Source organism: Sinohyriopsis cumingii, chromosome 9 (assembly GCF_028554795.1).
Source record: "Sinohyriopsis cumingii isolate HCF-2022 chromosome 9, ASM2855479v2, whole genome shotgun sequence".
Lineage (NCBI taxonomy): Eukaryota > Metazoa > Mollusca > Bivalvia > Unionida > Unionidae > Sinohyriopsis > Sinohyriopsis cumingii.
The window spans coordinates 78,248,218-78,258,672 of NC_142969.1; the positions used below are offsets into that span (position 1 = coordinate 78,248,218).

The 10,455-nt window shown below is 38.7% G+C and overlaps 1 pseudogene; it reads left to right on the plus strand.

Annotated features, from left to right (window-relative positions):
• The first annotated feature begins 1,351 nt into the window (after positions 1-1,351).
• Positions 1,352-2,747, plus strand: LOC149792071 (uncharacterized; annotated as a pseudogene).
• The last annotated feature ends 7,708 nt before the right edge of the window (positions 2,748-10,455 follow it).

The window sequence follows — 10,455 nt, forward strand, 5'->3', positions numbered from 1 at the left end:
CAATGATGCTGCATCAACACTTGCAGCCGATATCTCTTCATTTGACGTTGAGCGCCCACACAGATCTTTGACACCAGAAGAAGAAGAAGCGTAAGTTAAAAATCGAAGCGGACAAGAAAGCACAGAAAATCGCAACAATTTATTTCAATAATATTGATGTACATAAATCATTATAGAGTCTATCTTCTAATCAAAGAATGATCATCTTTTACTCAAGCTTGTTAGGTATCTTGTAAACATGTGTTATTTTACTGATGCATATTTTTTGTTCATGTAAAATATTCGTTTTTGGATAATCACGATTTTTCCCCTTTCTTCAGGTCAGTTAGGAATGAAACTTGATGGAGAAGTGCCAGTGGATTCTGAGGATCGTACAACCTTTGAAGTAGTAGCCACAGGATCCACTCGAGGAAAAAGGAAATTAATATCTGATGCGGGATATAGTTTTGTTGTTAAGCGTGAGCTGAAGAATGGAATCATCGAATGGTGTTGTTGCGTGCGTGGGAAGAATACGCAATGCCCTGCAACCGTGCGACAGACAGAATCAGACTTTCTGCCAAGTCAACAGAGCCATAACCATACTGCCACTCCTGGGTTGTTAATAGCCATAAATATCAAAACCGAGGTATTTGGCATGAACATGATTAATCTGTCTAAATACTGGGTCTATTCTATCAATATATTATCAACAGTATATATTGGTTAAATTGTAATCAATTTACTTATAATTAATGTATGCTAAATCCAGAAATATCGCTTTATTATATACAGTAAAAGATCCTCTTCCAAGCTTCTGCTATATTAACTAAGCATTTTTGATAAATTATACGCCGCCAATAATGAACGAAATTTCGTCATCCATCCATCCATACAATGATCCGTCCTTACATACATACATACATACATACATACATACATACATGAATACAAACATACAAACACAACATACATTAATACATTGATCCATACATATACTATAAAAGGTTTGGTTTTCGTTTAGGCCAAAGCATTAGGGAAAGAGAATTTGTTTGAAACATGCACTGGTTAATGAGGTTATAGACGTTCATGCAGAACCATTACAACCTGAGGCATCCGGGGTAGCTGAGACGAACCTAGTTAGAATAGTCAACCGGACCAGGTCCGCAACCAGACCAGAAGATCCCAGAGATCTTACGTTTACTGTAAGTGAATGTTTTTTTTCTGTATACAGTCTGTGGTTGTATTGTATTTTTCGTTGGCAGGAAGCGTCACCTGATCTTTGCCACTAACAAACAGCTGGAGCTTCTCGGAATGGCCAAAACCTGATATAATGATGGCACATTCAAATTAGTAAAGAAGCCATTTTATCAACTGCTATCCATACATGGATTTGTGAGATCCGGTGATGACTTGAAACAGATACCGCTGTGTTTTTGCATCATGTCAGGAAAGAAGAAGAGACATTACAAAAAGGTGTATGTGTGTATGTGTACTGAGGATGAGAGAAGATTATGATAGTTACTTTAATAACATAATGTGTAAAATAATGAACAGTATTTTATCACAGAAAATATATTTTCAATTCAATTATCCTAAATATACACGTCCAGATAAAAAAGCGATTTTAAAAATCAGTAATCAAATAAATTATTGCACGAGCAAATAAAAGACACTAAACGATCCTGAATAATCAGTATGTCCATGAATAGTTTTACTTTTTCTCTTCCATTTTCAGGTTTTTCAGTCAATCAAGGACCTATTGCCTGAAACGAAAGTCCAGTCATTTGTTGCTGACTTCGAAAAGGGTCTTTGGCAAGGGATCAGAACAGCTTTTGAAACCCCGCAATGGTTGCGCATTTCATTTTGGACAGGCCCTTTGGAGAAAGGTTCAGGAATTGGGATTACAGGTAAACACATTTCAGTCCACTCCTTTGAACTGCGATGTTAATATTCATTAGTCTAGTTACGATGTCTTTAGACTTTGGATAGCTAGTTCAAAACAATTTTCGAAATGCTGAAAATCACTTATAACTCAAACGTTTTTGGGAAATTCAATATCTTGAGAAGTCAAAATCTTAATTATTTAAGAAAATTTATAAATCTGTTCATCCCAAATTTTGAAAATTTTCTTCACAAATAATTGTATTTTCGTTTCCAATTATAGCGGGTCTATCAGGAACACGACAGCATGTACAAACTGCTGCGAAAGGTTTTCGCGCTCCCCTTATTACCAGCAGACGACATATCACCGTCATTTGCAGAATTACAACGAAGAGTTGATCCAGAGGCAGTGAGTGTGCAGTCATTCCTACGATATGTGGAAGACACCTGGATTCACAATGACATATAGACTGTTGACTCCTGGTCAGTTTATGGCAGAAGCATCCGAACCAATAATGATGTGGAAGGGTGGCATAATCGTATGAACAGGAGAGCAAGAAAGGGAAATTTGCCTTTCTATCTCCTCATAACTTTACTTTATAAGGAAGCCAGATAGATTGGATCTGTAGTTCGTCTGTTGCAAGAGGGGAAGATAAGACGACATCAAAAGAAACAGACAACAAAAGTTCAGGGTCGCCTTATCAAGTTATGTGAGAAGTATGGAAACCACCAAATCAGCACGAACACCTTGCTTAAATGCTGTGCCAGATTGTATGGCCCGTGTTAGACATAGCAACAGTAAAGCTGGACGGAGTATTGCTTTCCAAAATTGGACATATTTTATACACACGTGCCTTTTGCGTTGTCCATATGTTGCAAACATTATACTTCAGTAGAGATAATATGTATATTTGTATTTCAATTTCGTATAGTAGTAGCTGATGTTTTACTTGCATGCATTTAAAAAAAAAAAATAAAATCATAGATAGTTACTGTTTAGAAGTATACTTTTGCACATCATAATTTGACACCTATACCTTGTCATGAGATGTAATTTTGATTAGTGATGTGTGTTGGTTTAAAAATACAAATACATGCTTCATATTTCAAAAATATAAATCTCTGAAACCATTTTTATATCTCTTTATTGTTAATTACAATTAACATTCCTCGCCCCCCCCCCCCCGTGTTTTCCTTGATCGCGATATGTCGGGCTATTCTGTGCACAGCTTTGAAAAGATGTGATGTATAACGATCGGGCTATAGAAATGAAATACATTAATTTGGACTGTTTCTGTCAGCAGTTCAGTCGAGTAATTAGGACCCGATTTATAGCTAGTTTTCAAAATTCAAAGTAACAGTGCCAATAAATGGCAGGAGATAAAAAGCCAATTAACCCGAGCAAAAAGGAGTAAAGTTCAACATTTAAAATAAAAAAAGCTATTTTGCGGCCGACCACAAGTCTTTAATCATCGTAGTGTTTGTTTCGCGAAAGGAATAAACCTAGCTCCATATATACGATCTTGATATTGACTGTTAGAATTACAAAGCCCCCTTTAAAGTTGTGTCTAATTTACGCTCGCTGATTGGGTAAACGAACAGCATGATTGATAAGTGGCGATATGCAAATTTCCTACAAACGGTAAAAGTGGTTTTCATCAGTTTGTGTAACAGCGAAAATAAAAGTACTGCCGTATAGAAAATGATCACTTTAAACGATAGATTAATTTTCTGATCAGTCTTATTACATAAATGAAGAAAAAAAAAGGAAAATATTGTCTGATATAACGGCACGCTGAATGTAATTGAAATGGATGAGAGTGATGGGATTATGGGGCATGAAAGTAAATCTTAACGGTAGGCCCCTAAAGTAACACAATGGTGTAATGCTTGTGAATTTCTATAAATGTCCGATATTTCCATTGATGTGGGGCGAAATGTCCTGGGCTGAAACGTCCATATACCATGTGGGGCGAAATGTCCATTGAAATGGGGCGAAATGTCCATTGAAGTGGGGCGAAATGTCCTGGGCCGAAACGTCCATGGGGCGAAACGTCCATAATCGGTAAAGACGAGCAGAAAAGTATGTCTTTCCTCGAATGCCTCTAAAAATGCCCGAACTGGATCTATCCAATGTAGATGAACTCGGACTAAGTTTTGGTTCATTAGGAAATCCATTCCCACGTAAGCAAAATGGATGTTTGCGAGATGACCTCATGGCAAGAGAGAGTTTGAGACCATGTGTTATCTGACATGTTCATTCAGTAGGAAAGGAATGTGGATTAGAGAACTTCCTCCTTGGAGACCCGCAGTGTCTAATTCAAGAGCACCATGAACCTGACTGATGAAGAGGTCTAGTTTAAGGATGCATGTTGGACTGGGGCTGCATCTGATTGAAAAACTTGGCAAACAGCCCATGAGTGATTTGCACGTTTTCTGATCAACTGCGATCGGCTAAGAACGATTCTGATGGATCAATGTTGACCCTACCGTATTTGAAACATGAGATGTACCCTAACCCCTAAAGGGTGAGATACAACGTGGTAACCCCAAAGAAACTTTTCAGAACTAATTAATGAAAAAAATGTTACAGACATAGGAGCAGGAGACGAGACGGATGAATGTAACACTAGATGAAATATAGCTGAATGGAGAACCAATCATGGTTTAAACCTCGCAACAGGCAAATGTTCTCTGGTCACGATTAAACGATGCTCATTAACTCTGCGTGGTGGGTGCACGAGTGCGTCCATATGTTTGACAATACTCTACTATGGGGGATGATATATTCATACTGAATGGACTCGATTTTTCAACACGAAAAAGTGATAAGCTACGTTATATTAATGGGTAACGTATTGGTACTATTAAATTCGAATTTTAAAACGACATTGGAGTCCACGATTTTGATCTCATCCCGTACATATCACTCATGCAGCTCTTTTTTGTCTACTAAAGTCATCAAAATTTGGAATACAAGTTCACTTAGATATCATCCTGTATATCTTATTGCTATACGTCGACGTCTATTAAAGTCGTTACAATTTAGAATGCGAGTACACTTAGATATCAGCCTGTACAGATGTCATTGCTATATGTGCTGACTGCAACTTAAGTCATCAAAATTTAGAACATTTGCATACTTAGATATCAGCCTGTTTGTCTCACTGCAATATGTTGATGGCTACTCAAGTCATCAAACTTTAGAATCCGAGTACACTTGTATATCAGCCTGTATATCTCACTGTTGTAGCTCTATAGATAATAGATTCATGAAGATGTATAACTGATACTCTTAGAAATCATCCTGTGATTCCTACTGGTGTAACTCTATGGCTATTAAAGTCGTCAGTCTATACATCTCACTGTTGTTGCCGACTAGCATCCATAGTCATAAAGATTGAGAATCTGAGTACACGTATATATATCAGCCTGTTTATCTCACTGTTGTACCTCAATAGCTATTATTCACGATTTAGAATCTGAGTACACTTAGATATCAGCCTGTTTAACTCACTGTTGTAGCTCAATAGCAAATTCACGATTTAGAATCTGATAACATCAACATCAGTATTTATCAACTACTTATATTTAGGAAGTATGTCTGATGTAACAAGGTCCCATGATCACATAAACATTCTCCTAAAACTAGAAGAAACTAATTTTGATGTCTGGTTGGTTTATAATTGTATGTGAGTAGTAAGGTGGGCCACCCTAGCCTCAATGGGAATTATCATTACAGAGACCCCTGGGCCACTCTAGCCTCAATGGAAAATTAACATGGAGAAAAATCGTGGGCCACTCTAGCCTCAAGGGGAATTTAACATGGGAAATAGTCTTGGGCTACTCTAGCCTCAAGGGGAATTGAACATTGGAAAAAAAACCTGGGCCACTCTAGCCTCAAGGGAAATTGAACATGGGATTTTTTTTTTTTTAAAATTTTTTTAAATTTAAATTTAAATTTAAATTTAAAAAAGGGGTAGGCAATTGAAAGTCTATCTCTTTTCGAGAAATATGGCTGGCCCTGAAAAGGGCCTTTGGGTTTTTCTTCTTCTTCTTTTAACTTCTTAACTTCTTCCACCATCCTCTTATTTTGTCCATCATTCCTTTCTTCTTCTTCTTTTCTGTTTCCGGCAGCCAGTCCGGGTGGCCCATGGCCCGGAACTTCTCTTGGATTTTCATCCAGTTTGTGTTCAGTTTTTCTAGTTCATCCTTTTTTTTCTTCTATTTTCTTCTTCTTTTCTTTCTTTTGACCATTTTCTTTGATCTTCTTGACCTCTTCTGTCAGCACATTCCTCATTACTTCTTCCGCTTTCTTAAGTTTTTCTAACCCCCACTTCGCGAAACACCAATCTGTCCATCCTACAATGTCTTGTAGAAAGCACCTTGCACTCGTCACATGAACTATCGCTTCTTTTAACTTACCCACTTTCACATACGGTGGGTTAATTAAACCTCTGATTTTCTTCTCCTCATCCTCTATCATTTCTTTTACGATATTTACGGCTAAGTGGAGGCTGTTTACTTGTCTTGAGACGAAGTCTTTTGTCTCTGCATACCTCCATTCCTGTTCAACCCTTTCTGCTACACTCAATCCATCCACCATCCAATACCAACTTTCCATAAGATCGTTGTATAAAGCTGAAGCTGCTGGCATCTTCTTGCTTGCTTATTCCGTAGAATGGGCTCCAATGGCCAACACTGTTAGTTTTATACTGAAAGTGCGGACGTGAAGGAAAACATCCCCCTAAAAACATAAAATTGATCTTACCTAGATCATGACCTAACAACGCGCGGACGTGAAGGAAAACATCCCCCTACTTTCTCATTTCATATAATAAAACCCTAACTATACTCTCCACATACGCTAAGACACAATAAAGAAACCCATAATCTACTATTCACACAAACTTTCTTGATCAGTTACAAACACAAACAAATAAACACATACACTCGCACTATCAATAAAGAGTTAGTGTTTATATTCACACTACTCTACCTACACACATTGGCAAATAGATCGTTATTTCTTTTCTAGAGTATTGGGGTAGCCCTGAAAAGGGCTGTTTTTTGTTTGGAACTTCATGGACACCTGGTTAATGGGGGCACCTTCCAGGCCTGGCGCCGCATACACATCTTGTCCCCCAGTTACTTTTTACCTTTTGGGGGGAGAGAGCAGAGGCAGGATATGTGGCTTCAGAATCCCAATTTTCGCTCTCTGGGATTCTGAAATTTCTTCTTCTTCTCTCCTTTTCCTCCTCCTCTTCTTCTTCTTCTTTCTTTCTTCTCTCCTCCTCTTCTTTATATTTTCTTTCCTCCTCTTCTTTATTTCTTCTTTCCTCCTCCTCTCTTATCCTTCCGTCTTCCACAATGGCTTCCGCGGCCAGTTCATTCAACAGGCGCCTGGCATATTCCAGATGCACATGAAGTTCCAACATTTTAGCCAATCTCGTGTTCATTCTTCTGGTGGTGGTGTTGATCAATCAACAAGGATAGCTAGACTGCTGAGCGAGTTTCAATTTATACTGAAAGCGCGGACGTGAAGGAAAACATCCCCCTAAAAACATAAAATTCATCTTACCTAGATCATGACCAAAAAAACAACGCGCGGACCTAAAAGAAACACTCACTTTTTTATACTTCCCATTCCTATCTTAAAAAATTTTTTTCATCAATCACTTTAATAGACTATCCACATACTCAAATCAATCTAACCACAAAATATACTCTCCCACACCTCAAACACCAAAAAAAAAAACAAAAACATCATTTTAATCTACTATCCATACTAACTTACGTTATCACTTACAAATACAAACACACAAACATTTTTTAAAAAGAGTTAGTGTTTATATTCACACTACTCTACCTACACACATTGGCAAATGGATTGTTATTTCTTTTCTAGAGTATTGGGGTAGCCCTGAAAAGGGCTGGCTTTTTTGTTTGCTATGGCATTCTTTTTTAGTTTCTAAGAATGCGATGTCCTCTGATTATAGACTTTCTGGCAATAGGTCTGCTTCTTCGGAAAGAAAAGAAGAACTCTTTGGTGTCGATACGGCAATCGACAAAGCCTCTGTCAGGTTCAGGTTGCTGCTGCTGTTGTTGCTGCTGTTGCTGCTGTCTCTGAAGTCTGTACTTCTCTGTCCATTCTTCTTTCTCCCTGTTCATTTCTTCTCTGAAAAGCTCTTCTATCAGGTCTTCAGTGATTTTTAACATTCTCACATTCTCTATTTCTTCTGGCTTCGGTATCAGACTGTGTCTGACCCTATGCAAATTCACGTAGCCTTCGTTGAGCTTAGCTAGTTTGGAGCACATCTTCGTAGGAGGATGAGTCGACAATGGATGGTTAGACTGGAAACAATCCCCGGTTCTTAAAGTCAAAGCGCGGACGTGAAGGAAAACATCCCCCACACGGTTTTCGAGCCGCAACGTTCAGTGAGTGTCATGCGAGGGATAGTAAGAAATGAAAGAGCATCAATCCAACATTCTTATAGCTAAACAAACCACAAAGGCATTTTTTTCAAAACACAACATTTTTTATTCAAAAATCACTTAACACTAACCAACAACAAATGTAATATTTTTTAACAATAATCCAAAATGATAACATCAAACAATTTTTTTTCAAAACACAAACATTTTTTTCTCAATTGACAATCTACTTTAAACAGGGCTGACAACGTTGTGAATGAAATTGTGATTTCCATTGTTGGAAATCATTAGGCCATTGATGGACACTACGTTTCCTAGCTTGAGACAAAAGATAAGCATAATGGTCACAAAACCATCGATCTACTTTCACATCGTTTCTAGTAGAAGAACCAGGATCAAAATGAGTCACTAAATGTTCTAAGGAATAGCCCAGGCTGCGATGATGCAGAAAATACACACAGTACTGTCCACACACCAAGGAATCTGTGCCTTGTAATTTCACGTTATTGAATCGGGTAGTCTGAGCATTTCTTCTCATAAAGTCGATGATATCGTCTTCCAAAGGGGGCAATCCATACGAATCGAAATATTCCACACATCCTTCTTGAGGAAAGTAGACGGCTACCCAGTGGGTTCCTGGGAGATGACTGTCGTCCGTGTTGATCACGTAAGCTAGATGGTCTTTAGGTTTGCGATGAGGGAGTTCATCTTTAGCACAGACGACAGGATTCCACGAAGCCGTATACGAACTGTGGTTCAAAAGGTAATAAAGTTCCCAAGTATCCATTTGTGTGTTGTTTTTTTTCTTCTTCTTCACATGTAATAATAAGTCATCAATTCGATCCTGACTTTTTGCTTGAAAATGTCTGACGAATAAAAGGTTATTCGTTCTGTTTCCTCACTCTGATTCAGGAGAGCTTCGATACGATGGATCTCTTGAGTGGTTAATGGTGGACAAGAATGTTCACGCAAGTCTTTATACCACTGATGCAACACGTCTTTGTCCGAGATGAGACTCCAAGCATCGTCCAGATACTCGTCCAATTTTTCTTCTTGACTCAACATCAGGCATTTATCGTGTTGAATTTGACTGGGATGATCATTTTGACATCCATAGCAATCTTTCTTGATAAATTCCGTTATTTTTTCGACCAAGTGTTTGGCAAAACAGGAGACTAAATGGTCTTCTTGTTCTGGCCATCTCGACTTCATTATGACAACTTCTTCTTTGTCTTGAGATTCTCCTCCTTCCATGGTCTCCTCACATTTCATCTCCAAAGTTTCTCCACTAGGTAAAGAGGGATAACAGTCTTCCATAGCTTCTAGTAATCTAGAATGACTTCTCTCAAACTGTTGATTTCTATGGTATCTGCATACAGGATGACGTTCACCGTTACATCAGGGTCTCGGTTTGCAAACTGGATTTCCACACGAATCTGGCCAGATTTTATAGGGTGGAAATGTCCCTCGTCGCTGCCTTGGTCAGGAGTGAAATCGAAAGCCCACAAAGCATAGCCTCCTACATAATCGTCGTACGTAATACCGTGACTGGTGTTGGTTCCTAACTGGCCGGTGGCTTCGTACAGGGACAAGTACGATCTCAAGTAATTCTTCTTCTCAAAGTTAGGTTCGAAAGGTCTGGTACACAAGGTCTTGCCATCGCGACTGACTTCGATCTTGGACACGCCAAAGTGTTGAAAGTAAAAAGGATTTTTACCCAAAGCTCCGTTGAAGGCTTCATTCTCGACGATACCAACGATCAAACGTTTGGGTAACTGTCCTTGGAACAAATGATCTTCGATCATGGATCGCTGTCCCTTGGGAATGGTGAAGGTTTTCACTTCCACGCCTCGTATGGGATACTTAGCGGTCGTTCTGCTCAATGTTTGACTGATGTCGTTACCCACTTTAGGTAACACTTCCACGCGTCGTACGTAGAGCCTGGCTTCCTCGATGACAGTTTTGCAAGCAGTAGTACCTATCAAATGGAAAGTGGCACTGCTACGATTCAGTCTCAGGCGAACATTCACCCCGTTTAGCAAATATTTCTCTTGTAACCACATGTCCAAATGCAAACGATCCATCAGTTCTAAACTCTGTCCATCTTTGATTCTGTTTCTTCGTTCTACAAATCCGTCATTGTTTTCTTTCTTTTCATCA